This window comes from Thermobia domestica, chromosome 3 (assembly GCF_964235325.1).
Source record: "Thermobia domestica chromosome 3, izTheDome1.hap1.1, whole genome shotgun sequence".
Lineage (NCBI taxonomy): Eukaryota > Metazoa > Arthropoda > Insecta > Zygentoma > Lepismatidae > Thermobia > Thermobia domestica.
This window is the reverse complement of record NC_137456.1, coordinates 296,207,183-296,225,119: the sequence shown is the minus strand read 5'-3', so window position 1 is coordinate 296,225,119 and position 17,937 is coordinate 296,207,183.

The following is a 17,937-nucleotide window of genomic DNA, read 5'->3' as shown; positions in this document are numbered from 1 at the left end:
GACTCGATAGCTAAAGAATATGATGATATGATATGTGAAAGAGTAGGCTGCATGAAAGATTAGTTTGGTCGAATATATTTATCGGAAGGAAAACCATTTAAGCAAACACCCTTTACAATTCCGAAAAATAAGGAGAAGATATTAAATGAGCAGATTCAAGATCTGATTAAGCAAGGTATTCTAATTGAAGTATAATATTCCAACTACGCGAGTAGTTGTTTTTTGTTCAAAAACAAAAATGACAACTATAGGGTAGTTGGTAACTTTGTAAAAACTAATGGGTTTATAGTTAATGATTCTTTTCCTTCTCTGAATTTCGCTGAATGTTTAACAGGGTTGGCTGATAAGCAATTTCATAAGAAGTTCGATCTCAAAAAGCATATTTCCAAATTTAATTTGATGATAACTCAAGGGAGAACACTACTGTTGTTAAGCCGACGGATCTGTATCAATATACAGAGATTCCGGAAAGAATAAAGACAGAAAGTAACATTTTATCACGAGTTATGAATAAAATATTTGGTGATTTAGAAAGTGAGGGGATGAAAAGCTACTTTGATCATCTTTTGATATCTTCATCTGATCTAGAAGGTCTCAAGGGAACCATCCGGAAAGTGATGGAACGATTTAGAGAATATGGTGTAGCCATTTCCCCCGATAGGTGTATGTTTGCTTATAAAATGTTAAATTATTTAGGATATATCATTTCCGAGAATTAGATGGAGATTGATCCAGCACGAGTCGCAGCCGTTACGAATATTCCACCACATAGAAATAGACGGGGTTTAATGAAGATTCTCGGTTTCTTTAGCTAATATTCAAAATTCGCGTCTGAGTTGCAAGAATTGATGCGTCCATTGAGTGAGTTAAAGTCAACTAACTCGAAATTCGTTTGGACTAAAGATCACCAAGGAATAAACTAAAGGATATCTTGATTAATAATTTACTTTTGAAGATTCCAGACTGAATAAAAAGTTAACTGTCAATGCTGATGGGCCTGGGAAAAGCGTGGCAAGCTGTCTGTCACAAATGAACAGCTTAGGGAAATACAGCCCGTCTGATTCTTCAGTAAAAAATAGTTTGAGGCTCATAAACATAGGAGCATCTACGAGATCGAGTTTATAAGTTTAGTTAAAACAATCTCAAGGTTTAGAAATTATTTGTTGTAGGAATTTGACGTACTAACTGATAATAAAGGTCATACTTGGATACTTAGTAATTCCAGGCGTTTAATGAAATACGGCCCACTAGTAGATACTCTGTGTCAGTTTCATTTTCAAATCAAACACGTCAGATCGGCAGATATTTTATTAGATGATGAACTGACCATAGTTTATAACTCATTTGAGTTTAATATATTAGAGGGACCTATGGGCTTAGCTGCTTTTAACAGCAATATGAGGCTGGCTCATTCTTGGAGCTTTCCTTTGGTTTAAGGAACGTTAGATGAACTGCAGGACTAAGACCCTCAATTACAGGAGACAAAAGAGAGTTTAAGCAATGGCGAGACAACTCCTGGTTTCGTTCCTAATAAAAATGTTATTTTAAAGAAAATCTATTCAATTTTGAATCCGTATAAGATCAAGATCCCTAGAAACTCAAGGAAAGTACTGATAGAGTACTACTATCGAGATAAATTGGTGGGTGGTCACTCTGGAATGTACAAAACGCTAAAGAAGTTAATGAAATGCTTCACATGGGATAAGATGAAGGATGAAGTAAAATAATATGTCAGGAGTTGCGATAGTTTTCAGGTTTTTAAAGAAGATAATAAACAAGTTCTGTCTTCTGATTTCTGAGTATTGTAAAAGAATACGAGCCCCTTGCCAAATAGCTGTTTGAATCCTTTTTAGATTATACATTAGAAAACAACATATCCAGTTTCAGTGAAGCCCACAGAAATTTTAAAGAGTGAAAATATCTTTATTATTGAGATGCTTTATTGTTATTATTATTATATTCATTATTATTATTATTATTATTATTATTACTACTATTAATATTATTTTTACCAAAGTTATTAAAAAAGCTTGTTACTGTTGACAAAAATCGTATTTTGGGATTTATTAAAAGTAATATGACTGGGTCTAGAGAAAGAAGAGAGGGGATCTTAATGCCAGATATAAAGATGAAAATTTTGTTCAACAATGACTACGTACCTGGCTTTCCGGCACCTGGTTTTTTGGGCTATTTTTTGACTTTCAGTCAAGCAGCTACTGCATCGTCACTATTTTATCCTAGGATCATGGTTCATACCTTATTCTCTTCAGAATGGAGCTGGCTTTCAAATGTTACTACTTGCATGCTCATACAATATACCAGGAGTGTGAAAAATAATGTCAAAGTGAAAATTTCGGAGGGAAATTTTTTTCTCGCACTATTCATCCCTCTGGAGCGGCCCTGTGTAAACGTAGGCATATAAAAATATCCTAAATAGTACTTGCATTTTGAATGTGTGTGCCAAATTTCAATTTTCTATCTTGAACACCAAGGGCGGAAGAAATGCTATCAGGAATTCCAAAAATCCCCCAAATTACCGTAAAACAGCATGATCTCAGACAAAAAAAATTCCTGAGACATCCCTAATTACCTTAGAGTTATGTTTCGCCCATCTTTCTCTTTAGCTAAAAACTGCCTTTCAGGCGGTATGACTCACGTGTCTCTATCATGTATCTAAGGCGGGAAAATGAGGGAAAACGGGATTTTTTGGGTAGAAATAACCTTTTTTCAACTTTTAGCACCCCTGGACCCCTGTTTTAACGCAGAGATCTGAGAAAAATCTGATAAATGTTTATGCACAATTCCAATTTTGCAGGTGCAAAATTAATCCTGCCAAAAAAATTATACCGACAATGTCCCATATTCCCGTATACAGATGGAAATTTTTAAACATTCTCTGAGACATCGCTAATTATCCTAGGGTCATGTTTCGCCCTTCATTCTCTTCAAGATGGAACTGCCTTTCAAGCAGTACGATTCACTTGTTCCCATCATGTATCTAAGGCGGAAAAATCCCGTGAAAGAGATTTTTTGATAAAAAAATTCGCTTTTTCAACGTTTAACACCTCAGTACCCCGCTGTTTTCACGCAGAAATCTGAAGAAAAGATCTGGTAGATACTACTCGGTGGATTGAATGTTTATGCTCAATTTTAATCTTCTACGTTCAAAAATAAGCCCGCAAAAATAATACCGAAAATGTCCAAAATTCCCCTATACAGGAGTATATTTTGGTAAAAATTCCCTGACACTTCCCTAATTGCCCATGCGCCATGTGTCGCATATAATTCACTTCAGAATAGAACTGCCTTTCAGACGGTACCATTCACTTGTCAGTATCATGTACCTAAGGCAAAAAAATGAGAAAAAACGGGATGTTTGGGTAAAAAATCCTTTTTTTCAACTTTTTGACCCTGTCTTAACGCAGAAATCTGAAAAAAATCTGGTAAGTACTACACCGTGGACTGCATGTTTGTGCAAAATTTCAACCTTCTACGGTCAAACATAGACCTTCTAAAAATAATTTACATAACCCCCCCAAAAAAGTATTACAAGGAAATATATATTTTAGACTTATGATGTCATCACCTCCTATGTGAAACCATACGTAATGTCTTCTACAATGCTTCTGGATTTGAAAAACAAACAAAAAAAAAAAAACCGGACGAAAAAGCTCAAATAGGAGAGATATAACGCAATGTACCATGAAACACCCCGTATGGTACAAACACTTTTTTATAGAATTAGTACTATTACTAAAAGTTGCATTCATTGAAAAACTCTGGTGTAGTAAGTGCATCCTCTTAAATCTCCTTGAGAGCGTTTGTATCCAAATTCAAGTAAAGCTAAGATGTGGGAGAGCCGAGTTTGACTCCCAGTGGGACCTCATGCGGATCGGATCCCACGTCTGATATAGCCTCGCTGTTATAAGAAACTTTAAACTCAAAATCTACTTAAGTAAAGTTAAAAGAATGATATAGTTCTCAACTGTTTTCGCGTATTAAAGACTAGGTTAAATGAAACTACATATTTGATAATGGAAGCATCGTCAGAAAAACAATATCCAATAGAGCAAACATGTCGTGAAGGATTTCTCTCATGATAAATAAACCTATTGGAAATTGTTGAAAAACGTGCGTAATGCAGATATGCTATTTTTTCGTGTGTGAACCTGAGGCTTCTGGAAGCGCAAGTTGTAAACAAACATATTCTCATCCTTGATCATCATAAAATAAAAAAATCTTATTTCATAACATTCACGACGGCACGAACAAGCACTGAACCTATTGGAAACTTACTACGTAATAATTATTGAATGATTGCGCATTTTCTTTTAAGGTTCATGGTATAGCCTATCATAATATAAATTATTGGCCATCTAGTGTGTGCTGATGTTTAGAAAGATGAGTTCCCTTTAAAAAAAAATGAAAGAAATACGGTCGTTTCGAACTGCCGCGTAGAAGACATGTAATTTATTAACCTGTCTCCCATTCCACTTTTTTCCAAAGTTAACTGATGCATCGAATTTGCCTCACTAGCTGACTTATCTACTTATTGGTACGTTTCTACTTACGTTTACTAGCTTTTTTACTTGTTTAACTTCATTTTCCAGTAACCTAGAACGACTGGGAGACGCACACAAAAACATCGAGGCAGTTAAATTTCGAAAGCTCTCCCACACAAAAACGAACCCGGGACCCGGTATACCAAAGGCTCACGTGCCAGCCTCTAGATCAGGAGGGAGGACACCCTATCGGCCACAGAGTTAGCTTATGCTCTTTACACTTTTACATGCAATCTATAGTATAAGTTAATCTTCAGTTCACATTGCCGATTTGGGTTTCCAAACAAGAATTGATATATTGCAACTTAATTTGGATATAGAGGGCCGCGGTTGCTCAGTGGTACAGCGTTCACCTCTGGTACATGGGGTCCTTGGTTCGATCTCAAATCGCGCCAAGTGAACTTTGTCGTGACCAAACACCATGTGGATGGGTTTTCTCGGGGGTACTGCCGTTTACTCTACATTCTTCATTCCACAATTTTCTTCATTTCTCAACATCACTGTCTCCTTTAGCATAGCCGGCATAAACAAAGAAGTAAAAATTAAAAATTTCCTTTAATGTAATTTGGATGTAAAATACTGAGGTAATTAGCACTTAAGGACTTTGCAGTACTTTGTTAGTAGTAGATGAAAGTTGCTATAGATTTCTATTTTTCGCTTATTTAATTTCTTATTTCCCATTGCATTTGCATAAAATTTTAAAGAAATATTAGTTACTAACTTCTTTCTCCAAAGAACACTCAAAGAAAAAATATACATAAAGAAATAAATTATTGCGTATTTAGGGGGGCTTCCGGGCTTAAGCCCCCCCCCCCGAAATCTTACTTACTATAGTAAAGTATATGAATCATCTTGCAGAATTTTCACATGTTCAGGCAAAGCCCTCCCCGAAAGTTAGCAAAGCCCCCCCCGAAAGAAAATTGTAAATACGCCACTGGGCACAATGATCAACTTTTCGTATACATATTGTAAAAAATAATAATTATTAGTCTATTATTTTTATGATGGTCTATATAGATGAAGGAAGGATGCCTTCGTAAATCTACGAGAGATCAGTAAGCCAGGCTCATTTAAAGGGTGAAGAAGCTTGCAATTTGTCAACACTGTTCTTATACTGTCAATTATTGGGACAGTTACCCTACTGTAGCTGCTTAGTAATGACAATCTGAAATAAAATGTAAATTACAATAATGTTTTCCTATTAATAGCTTTTTAATAAGGAGGAAGTATAACTAGTTTTATTTTAACAATTCTTTTTCCTTAAAATGTTTGTCCAGGTTCACCTTCTTCCACTTCAACCTTGAGTACAGAAATAGAAGAACACAATTAGATTTTGATTGTGGATTCTAACACATACCAAGCATAATTTATCGGATCTCGGCCTGTACGATATGACGATATATCGACATCGTCGATATCGATATTAACACATATTAACGTTCCATATCGTAAACATATCTACATAAATATATCATCTTAAATTCTCGATATCGATCTTCGGAGAGGAGAAGTACAGGGAGCCCAGAAGACTTGCGATGGATGAAGAAATAAAACTTAATTTTCATATACTATACTTACTATAATGCCTTCTAATGACAATTGTAGACTTTGGTGGAAAAAACGAAAAGTCTAAAAATTGAAATGTAAAGGAAATATCTTTAAAGAGGTTTCTCTTCATCTGATTTCTTTCAAACTTGGCACATATATATACACCGAAAATAAATCGACAGGTATTTTTTGTTTCTTTCTGAAGATATATTAAGGGGGGCAATGGGTTCCTTTTCAAAACGGGGTTCCCTTCATTAAAAGGACTACATTAAAGAAACGAAACTCTGCCGATGCACAGACGGCTTCACAGTTGAAAATATGAGTTTTGTCGTTTTTGGGAGAAACGTTTTGCAGAGTCAATGCCCCTTCGAAATGCAAATAGCTCCGTATAATCCAGACGGAAATTGGATTTCGGTGGAACTGCTTGAAACCCTAGTATGTCGTAGATATGGTGTTCCTGAGAAGATGTTTCAATGGACACAACCACAGATCACTGACCCTTTGGGAACTATATGTCCAGATTTTTGCAAAAAGGAAAGGTAGCGTTATTTTGGATTACGGTGGAATTGCTTGAAACCGTGATACGATGTAGATATTGTGATCGTGAGAGAAATACTCAATTGGCACAACCATTAATCATTGACCGTTTTCCAAACAGGATCACTTTTCTAAAGCAGGAGCTGAAGGTAAACGTATTCTGGATTTCGGTGGAATTGCTTGAAACCGTTATATGTTGTAGATATTGTGATCCTGAGAAAAACTCTCCATGGATACTACCACCTATCAGTGACCATTTAGTACCTCCGCGGCCACATTTCTTTAAAAAGCAGAAGGTAAGAATATTCTGTAGTTTTGATAGAATTGTATGAAACCTTGAAAAGTTCTATCACACAACATGGAAAAGAGATGGGGAGAGTAGCGACCAACATCATTTAAGAATAGAGAACATTCAGATACTAATCTTGAGGGACAAAGGAAACCCCTGGAAAGCCCTGGACAATTTTTCTCAGGATAACGACATCTACAACATATCACTGTTTCATTCATTTACACCGAAATCAAAATAGCGTTACACCATGCTGTATAAAAAATAAATCCGTAGTTGCCAAACTCTCACAATTCGATGAGTTTGTCCATTAAGACTTTTTCTCATAATGAGATCATCAACATATCTTAGTTATACTCAACCTTACCGAAATTCAGAAATCGTTATACACGGCTGTTCTTAGGAAAGTATCAAATTTGGCCCTGCAGTGACCAAACGATTAATGAATTGTGGACGTATCCATTGAGACTTAATCTCAGGATGACAATATTTACAACATATCACGTTTCTTTCCCTTTGACTCAAAAGTAGAATACCGGTATATTCGACTCGGCTGCTTTCAAAAAAGATGTTTCGTAGTGACCAAACGGTCAGTGATTAGTGGATATACCCTTTTAGACCTTTTCATAGAATCACCGTATCTACAACGTATCACAGTTTCAGTCATTTTTATCAAAGTACACAACATCACCATCTCCGGTTACTTTCAAGGATGTGGCATCGCTGTAGCCAAACGGTCAGTGAGTACGGGTTGTGCTTATGAAGTCAATTACTCGGAATCACGATATCTACAACATAACATAGTTTAAGTCGTTTTTTACCTAAATCCTGAACATCACCACTCTTGGTTACTTTAAAAAAAATGTGGCCTCGTAGTGTCCTCATTTCCAATTATTAATTTTGCGCCCGTAAAATCCTCACCTCACAATCACAATGTATGCAACATATCACATTTTCAGAAATTTTTACCGAAATGAAGAACATCACAATCTTTCGTTACTATTAAAAGTGGCTCTGTATTGACCAAACGGTCAGTAATTATTAGTTGTGCCAATTCTGACATTATCTCAAAATCACTACAACATATTAGATTTTCAGTCATTTTACCTAAATCTACAACGAATCATTTTCGGTTACTTTGAGAACAGTGGCCTCGTAGTAGCAAAACGGTCAACGATTATTTGTTCCACGTCTTAAGACGCTTACTCAGAATCAGAATGTCAGCAACATTTCACAGTTTCGGTCACATTTACCGAAATCTGTTCCGTCAACATTTTCCGTTACTTTAAGAAAATGGACTAGTAGCTTCCAAAGGTCAGTGATTTGTGGCTATACCATCAAAAACTTGTTTCAGAATGAAAACCTGTTTGTCATTTCTTTCAAATCCACAACACCACCATTTCCGGTTACTTTCAATAGTGGCCTCATAGTGACCCAAGTGTCAGTGATTACTGTTTATGAACATTAAGAACTTTTCTCAAAATCACAATATCTACAACATAACACAATTTCAATTATTTTTACCCAAATGCAGAACATCACCATAATCGCTTGCATTCAAAAACGTAGCTTCGTAGTGTCCATACTACCAGTGTTATTGCTTGTTCCCATTAAGACGTTTTCACAGATTCTCAATGTCCACAACATATCATGTTTTCAATCATTTTTGTCGAAATCTAGGTAATAAACATTTACTTTTATTTCCAAGAGTTTGGCTAGGTAGTGGTCAAACGGTTAGCGATTAGTTGTTGTGCCAATTAACACCTTTTCTCGGAATCAAAATATCTACAACATATCACAGTTTCAGTCATTTTACCGAAATTCAGAACATGATCATCTTATTTTACTTTAAAATGTGCTCCTCTAGTGGCCATACGGTCAGGAATTATAGGTCAGGTTGTGCCTATTAGGTGATTTTCTCAAAAACTCAATATCTAGAACATATCACACTTTTAGTCATTTTCACATAAATCCAGAACATCACCATTTTCGGTTACTCTAAAAAATGTGGACTCGTAGTTTCTAAACTGTCACCGATTAGTAGTTGCTCCCGTTAGGTATCTTACACAGAATCAAAAGTCTACAACATATCACAGTTTCATTCATTTATACATAAATCAAAATTTTCATCATTATCGCTTACTTTGAAAACAGTCGCCTCGTTGTAGCAAACGTTCAGTGATTATTGGTTGCGCACATTAAGACCTTTTCTCAGAATCACAATGTCTAGAACATACCATAGTTTCAGTCATTTTTACAGAAGTCCAGAAAATCATCATTTTCGATTACTTTCAACATATCATATTTTTAACGAAATCCAGGATATCACTATGTTTGGCTGTTTTCAAACCAGGGCAGCTGTAGTGGCCAAAAAATCAATTACTGCTCGTTATGCCAGTTAAGATATTTTCTCAGAATTACAATGTCTACATCATATCACAGCTTCAGTCACTTTTAGCGAAATCCATTACATCAACATTTTTGGTTACTTTCAAGAAACTGGCCTCGTATTAGCCAAACAGTCACTGGTTATTGGTTACACCTTTTTAGACCGTTTCTCAGATTCAACATCACAGTTTCAGTCATTTTTTACGAAATCCACATCATCATTATCTTCGGTTGCTTTCAAAGAAGCGGCCTTGTTGTGGCAAAACGGTCATTGATTACTGGCTGTGCTTATTAAGTCCCTTTCTCGGAATCACAATATCTACAACAAATCATAGTCTCAGTCATTTTTACCGAAATCCAGAACATGACCACTTAGTGATACTTTAAAAAGTGGCCCTGTAATGGTCAAGCCTTCAGTAATTAGTGGTTATGCCTATTAAAAACCTGTTCTCAGAATCACAATTTGAACAGCACATCACAGTTTCAGTCATTTTTACCGAAATCCAGAAAAATAATCATTTTCAATTACTTTCAAAAGTGTGGTCACGCAGTGGCTAAACGTTCAGCAGTTAGTAGTTTCGCAAGTTAAGGCCCCTTACTCATAATCAGAATATTTATAACATATCATAGTTTCAGTCATTTTTACCGAAATAAAAAAAAACTTCATTATCGGTTACTTTGAAAACAGCGGCCTCGTAGTGATCAAAAGTTCAGTGGTTGTGCCCCAAAAGACCTTTTCTCACAATCACAATATCTTGAACATATCACAGTTTCAGTCATTCTTACCGAAATCCAGAATATCATCACCTTCGTTTATTTTCAACAAACTTCCTGCTTGTGCCCAAACGGTCAGGAATTAGTTGTGCACATTAAGCCATTTTCTACAACATATCACAGTTTTCGTCACCTTTACCGAAATCCATTATATTTACATATTCGGATACTTTCAAGAAAGTGGCCGGGTAGTGCCGAAATTGTCAGTAATTAGTGGTTATGCATATTAAGACCTTTTCTCAGAATCACAATTTCTACAACATATCACAGTCACACTCACTTTTACCGAAATCTAGAAAATCATCATTTTCGGTTACTTTCAACAAAACGGTGTGCCCAAACGGTCAAAGATTTGTTTTTGTGCCCATTAAGACCCTTTCTATGAATCACAATTTCTACAACATATCAAAGGTTCAGTCATTTTTTACGAATCCGGATTACCAATATCTTTTGTTATTTTCCACAAACTGTCCTGGTTGTGCCCAAATGATCTGAGATTAGTTGTAGAGTCTATTAAGACCTTTTCTCAAAATCACATGTCTACAACATATCATATTTTTAATATTTTTATCCAAAACTAGGATATCACTATTTTCTCTGTTTTCAGAAAAAAGGCGCTGTAGTGGCCAAAAAGTCAGTGACTGCTCATTATGCCCACTAAACCATTTTCTCAGAATCACAATGTCTATCACAGTTTCATTCACTTTTACCGAAATCCATTCCATCAACATATTCGGTTACTTTCAAGAAAGTAGCCTCGTGGTGGCCAAATGGTCAGTGATTAGTTGTTATGCCTATTAAGACCTTTTCTCAGAATCACAATTTCTACAACATATCACAGTTTCAGTAATTTTTACCGAAATCATATCACGATCTTTGGTTGCTTTCAAGGAAGTGTCATCGTTGTGGCCTAATGGTCAGTGATTGCTGGTTGTTCCTAATAAATCCCTTATTCCGAATCACAATATCTACAACATACCACAGTTTAAGTCATTTTTACCTAAATCCTGAGCATCACCAGTTTCGGTTACTTTTTAAAAAAAGGTGGCCTTGTAGTGTCCACACGATCAGTGATAATTGGTGTGCCCGTAAAGACCTTTCCTCACAATTCCAATGTATTCAGCATATCACATTTTAAAAATTTTTACCGAAATCCAGATCATAACCAAATTTCGTTACTTTTGAAAGTGTCCCTGTATTGGCCAAACGGTCAGTAATTATTGTTGTCTCAATTAGGACATTTTCTCAAAATCACAAAATCTACAGCAATCTAGATTCTCAGTCATTTAAACCTAAATCTACAACGAACCATTCTCGGTTACTTTAAAAAATATGGCCTTGTAGTAGCGACACGGTCAGCGATTAGTGTTTGCTCCTGTTAAGACGCTTATTCAGAATCATAATGTCAGTAACATATCACTTATCAGTCACTTTAAAAGAAATCTGTTCCATCAACATTTTCGGTTACTTTAAAAAAGGCCTCGTAGTGACCAAACGGTCAGTGATTTGTGGCTCTGCCCATCAAAGACTTTTTTTAAGAATCACTGTATCTACAACATATAAAAGTTTGAATCAATTTTACCTAAATCCACAACATCACAATTTTCGGTTAATTTCAAAAACGTTGCCGCGTAGTAGTCCAACTGTCAGTGATAAATGGTTATACTAATTAAGAACTTTTCTCAGAACCATAATGTCTAAAACATATAAAAGTTTCAGTCATTTTTACCTAATACACAACATCACCATTTTCGGTTACTTTCAAAAGGAGGCCTCGTAGTGGCCAAACTTTCAGAAATTAGTGGTAATGCCCATTAAGAAATTTACACAGAATCACAATAACATATCTTCAAACATTTTGGTGAAATCTAGACAATCAACATTTTTTGTTACTTTCAAGAGTGTGGCCAGGTAGTATGCAAATGGTCAGCGATTAGTAGTTGTGCCCACTAAGTCGTTTTCTCGGAATCATAAGATCTACAAGATATCAAATTTTCAGTAATTTTTACCGAAATTCAGAACATGACTATCTTATGATATTTTAAGATGTGGAACTCTAGTGGCCAAATATTCAGTAATTGTAGGTTGTGTCTAGTACGATTCTGGATTTTCTTAGAATCTCAATATCTACAACATATCACAGTTTCAGTCATACTTACCTAAATCCAGAACATTATATTTTCGATTACTTTCAAAAATGTGGCCTCGTAGTGGCTAAACGGTCAGCGATTAGTAGTTGTGCCCGTTATGACTCTTACTCAGAATCAGAATATCTACAACATATCACAGTTTCAGTCATTTTTACCGAAATTCAAAAACTTCATCATTATCGGTTACTTTGAAAACAGTAGCCTCATAGTGGCGAAACTGTCAGTGGTTATTGTTTGTGTCCATTGAGACTTTCTCTCAGAATCATAATATCTAGAACATATCATAGTTTCAGTAATTTTACCGAAATCCAGAATGTCATCATTTTCGGTTACTTTCGACAAACGGGCCTGGTTGTCCCCAAACATTCAGAATTAGTTGTTGTGCCCATTAAGACCTTTCCAGAGAATCACAAGTCTAACATATCACATTTTTAATTATTTCTTGGGAAATCTAGAATACCACTATGTTTGGTTGTTTTCAAAATAGTAACATTGTAGTGACCAAAAAATCATTGACTGCTCGTTATGCCCATCAAGACATTTTCCCAGTATCACAATGTCTACACCATATCACAGTTTCAGTCACTTTAACCGAAATCCAATCCATCAATATTTTCGATTACTTCCAATAAAGTGCCCTCGTAGTGGCCAAACGGTCAGTGACAACTGATTGTGCCTATGAAGTCCCTTTCTCGGAATCACAATATCTACAACATAACATAGTTTCAGTCAGTTTTGCCTAAATTCTGAACATCACCATTTTCTGTTACTTTAAGAAAGGGTGGCCTCGTAGTGCCCATAGGCCAGTGATTGTTGGCCCTAAATACCTTTGCTCACAATCACAACGTATATAACATATCACATTTTCAGAAATTTTTACCGAAATCCAGAATGTCACATCTTTCCTTATTTTTGAAAAGTGACCGTCTATTGCCCAAAGGGTGAGAAATTATTAATTGTGTCACTTAGGACATTTTCTCGATATCACAAAATCTACAACACATTAGATTTTCAGTCATTTTTACCTAAATCTACAACAAAACATTTTTGGTTACTTTGAAAAACGAGGCCTCGTTGTAGCCAAATGGTCAGCGATTAGTGGTTGCACCTCTTAAGACACTTACTCAGAAACAGAATGTCAGCAACATATCAAAGTTTCAGTCGCTTTTAGCGAAATATCTTCCATCAAAATTTTCGGTTACTTTCAAGATAAGGCCACGTAGTGGCAAAACGGTCAGTGACTAGTGGCTTTGCCAATCAAGAACTTTCCTCAGAACCACTATATCTACAACATATCAGAATTTCAATTATTTATCTAAATCCAGAACATCGCTTCCTTTTCGCTTACTTTAAAAAATGTAGCCTAGTAGTGTACAAACGGACAGTGTTATTGGCAGTGCCCATTAAGTCATTTTCTCAGAATCCCAATGTCCACAACATGTCATAGTTTCAATCATTTTTTGCGAAATCTCGGCAATCAACATTTTATGTTATTTTCAAGATTGTGTTCAGGTAGTGGCCAAACGGTCAGCTATAAGTGGTATTGCCCAATAATTCCTTTTCTCGGAATCACAAGATCTACAACATATGGCAGTTTCAGTCATTTTTTACCTAAATCCAGATCATCACCAATTTCGGTTACTTTGAAAACAGTGGCCTCGTAGTAGCAAAACTTCAGCGATTAGTGGTTGCACCTCCTAAGACGCTTACTCAGAATCAGAATGTCTGCAACATATCACAGTTTCAGTCACTTTTACCGAAATCTGTTCCATCAACATTTTCCGTTACTTTAGGAAAATGGACTAGTAGTGTCCAAAGGTCAGTGATTTGTGGATATACCCATCAAAAACTTGTTTCAGAATGAAAACTTGTTTGTCATTTCTTTCAAATCCACAACATCACCATTTCCGGTTACTTTCAATAGTGGTCTCATAGTGACCCAAGTGTCAGTGATTAGTGGTTGTGAACATTAAGAACTTTTCTCAGAATAACAATATCTACAACATAACACAATTTCAATTATATTTACCCAAATGCAGAACATCACCATTATCGCTTACATTCAAAAACGTAGCCTCGTAGTGTCCAAACTGCCAGTGTTTTTGTTTGTGCCCATTAAGACATTTTCTCAGAATCACAATATCCAAAACATATCATATTTTCAATCATTTTTGTCGAAATCTAGGCAATCAACATTTACTAATTTTAAGAGTGTGGCCAGGCAGTGGCCAAGCGGTTAGCGATTAGTTGCTGTGCCAATTACCACCTTTTCTCGGAATCAACAGATGTACAGCATATCACAGTTTAAGTCATTTTTACCGAACTCCAGAACATAACCATCTTAGTTTACTTTAAAATATGGCCCTGTAGTGTCGATACGGTCAGGAATTATAGGTCAGGTTGTGCCTAAAAGGAGCTTTTCTCAGAAACTCAATGTCTACAACATATCACACTTTCAGTCATTTTTACTTAAATCCAGAACATCAATATTTTCGGTTACTCTAAAAAATGTGGCCTCGTAGTGGCTAAACGGTCAACTATTAGTAGTTGCGCCCGTTGAGATCCTTACACAAAAGCAGAATGTGTTCAACATATCACACTTTCATTCATTTTACCGAAATCCAAACACTTCACAGTTATCGGTTACTTTGAAAACAGTACCCTCGTTGTAGCGAAACGATCAGTGTTTATTGGTTGTGCCATTTAAGACCTTTTCTCAGAATGACAATATCTAGAACATATCACAGTTTCAGTAATTTTTACAGAAATCCAGAACATCATCATTTTCGATTACTTTCAACATATCATATTTTAACGAAATCCAGGATATCACTATGTCTGGCTGTTTTCAAGAATGTGGCGCTGTAGTGCCCCAAAATCAGTGACTGTTCCTTATGCCAGTTAAGGCATTTTCTCAGAATCAGAATGTCAGCAACATATCACAGTTTCAGTCACTTTTACCGAAATCTGTTCTATCAAAATTTTCGGTTACTTTAAAAATAAGGCCTCGTAGTGGCAAAACGGTCAGTGATTGGTGTTTTTGCCCATCAAGAACTTTTCTCAGAATCACAATATCTACAACATATAAAGATGTACCGACTAGAGGATTTAGACCATCAACTCGTAGATGGTATTATCTACAGAGAACGATTACAACCAGTACCAATCCCATCCACGTTCTTAATTTGTAAAATATTGCGTACAAGGACAAAATGATATACTACCTCCTTCAATTCGTGGACTAGTGCAGCTTCATTCAAGAAGAAAAATCATTAATCCTGATCAAAATTTTACATCATACTTCCCAGTATTGCATTGAAGTTTTTTTTTCAGAAATTGCATCGACTTCATATATTAGGAAAATTCAACGACATTTAGAATTTCGACAAACATGAAAAAATGCAATTGTAGATATTCATTTTTCACATTGTTTAATAAACATTAACAGTGGAAACATGAAAATATATTACGAACCGTTAAAAAGTGATCAGTAACTGTGGAAGGTTGTAACGATTCCTGTGCGCTATAATAACAATATACGGGAGCTTATTCATCCAATTAATACGACTAATAAAGAAATCAATTTATTTATATTCCAAGATGCTATTAATAATATATGCCCCATAAGTCATTTGAAAATGGAAGTCCATACCCCTGAACATACTCACCAAATGTTAGTTTCATGTTGGATTTGAACCGAAATTTGATTTAAAAGATATCCAAAAGAGACAATAAACATCTTATGTAAAATACTTTTTTTAAAATGTAATTGAATCTTGCAGTTTTTTCTTCCACGGTTATGTTGGTACAGTAATGAGGAGAAATAAATCAAATGGTGGAATGAGGAAAGTGGGAGGAAACGGGAGAACCCCAACAAAACCTACTAGTACGATGTTTCTCCACCACAAAGTCCTCACAGCGCGAACTGCGATAGAACAACGGACCCCAAACACCGACGTGAACGTTCTATCGCTGAGTCACCGCGCCCTCAATTAGTTTTACCATCACAAATGTACATCTACTATGACATTAAATATGTCACTGTTGGAGATACTATTGTACCCTTGCTACAAATTGTCAACATGAAACTCATTAAGCTTACCTTTGGAAGTCGTGGATCCCGAATTTTCAGTTCTGCTTATTATGTTCCGGTGAAAAAGAAAGGGTTTCGAGCAAATACAAAACAATATAAGGGTTAGGACATTTCATCGTACTTCATTCTACTTTGGAACTATGTGTACAAAACTACTTTTTCCGCCGTCTTCGTCATGGTTGATCCGTATTCGCAATACTAACATAAACAGAAGTTATCCGATACAGGAAACGTCTACATTTGAGGTCTGTATCAACCAGTACATGTAGTTGGTAGTTTCTTTGCTGGGTTATTTCGTTCAGCGTTTACATTTGTGAAGAAAAGCGCTAAAACTGTTGGCATAAAATTATTAAAATCAGGTTCCAATATGATAAATGATACGATGTCCAATCAACCGTTGGAAGAATCGTGTTATCAATGTATGGAGAACCAAAATTAAATTTAGAAGAAGAAGCTGAAAAGGAGGTGAAAAGTTTGAAGGAAGTGGATATTATAAGCAAAAGTGGAACGACTGCTCTGCCTTGCAACGACAGTACCAGTAGTAATTCTATTAAGAGACGTAAATTATTATATAAGAAGAAGAGGAGAACATTGGCAACATATATTTTGATTAATTCAACGATGACATTCTTTCATAATCAATCCTGTGAATGTGTAAATATGAATAGAATTTTTTTCAAAGTTACCCAGGCAAACCAGTGTTGTAGACAATCGAATTATTGGGTACAATCAAATTACTTCCATAGCTGAAAATTCACTAATAGCATTTGGAGTGAGTGTTAGATTTGATTATTTTATTGATTTACCATAAATCTTATCGTACGTCCAAGCAAAAATTGTGAAATCAGATGGTTCCTGCCTCACTGAAACGGATAAACCTATTGCATGTTTTCTTTTTATCATCATCTATTTCTGTAATAATTATAATTGACTACCTCGTTCTCTTTACATAACTCACACCACGAAGCTTTGCAAACAAGTGCTATGCTCCATTACATGGAACCAAACCAAGTAGAATCAAGTACAAAGAGAGGAGGAGGATATCTAACCGAGACACCCAGCACAATATACATAAATGTGTATCTGCATTTTTTGAAACGATATGTACAATCTGCCGCAAAAAACCTGCAACATGAGCATATAAGTTTGTTGTGAAATGACGAAGACTTTTGGTTCGAAATAAGTGTGCACGGGAGGAGGCCAAGGTTTATTCTGGCGTGATTCGTTCCACTTACTGGTTATGTTCATTCCCTGTGTTGTTAGGAGTAGTTTCACAATGAACTTACATCCTTATGTTGCAGGTTTTTTTGCCGCGGATTGTACAATAACTACAAACATTGTCAATGCCTTAATTTACAAAGAAGAAAGAATCAGAAAAATTAATAAACTCAATTTATTTTTATCTCTGCGTTAGTTTATTCCAATTCAAATGTATACAAATAATATTCTATATTGACCCAAAACGATATTTCATCTTGATTATATCAGATACTTTGTCAGTTATTATCATCATACTTCATGACTTTTTATTATTTTATCAAATGTGTGTTCTGTAAAAATTTGCACTTAAAAATCCATTCCGTTAGGTCACGGTAG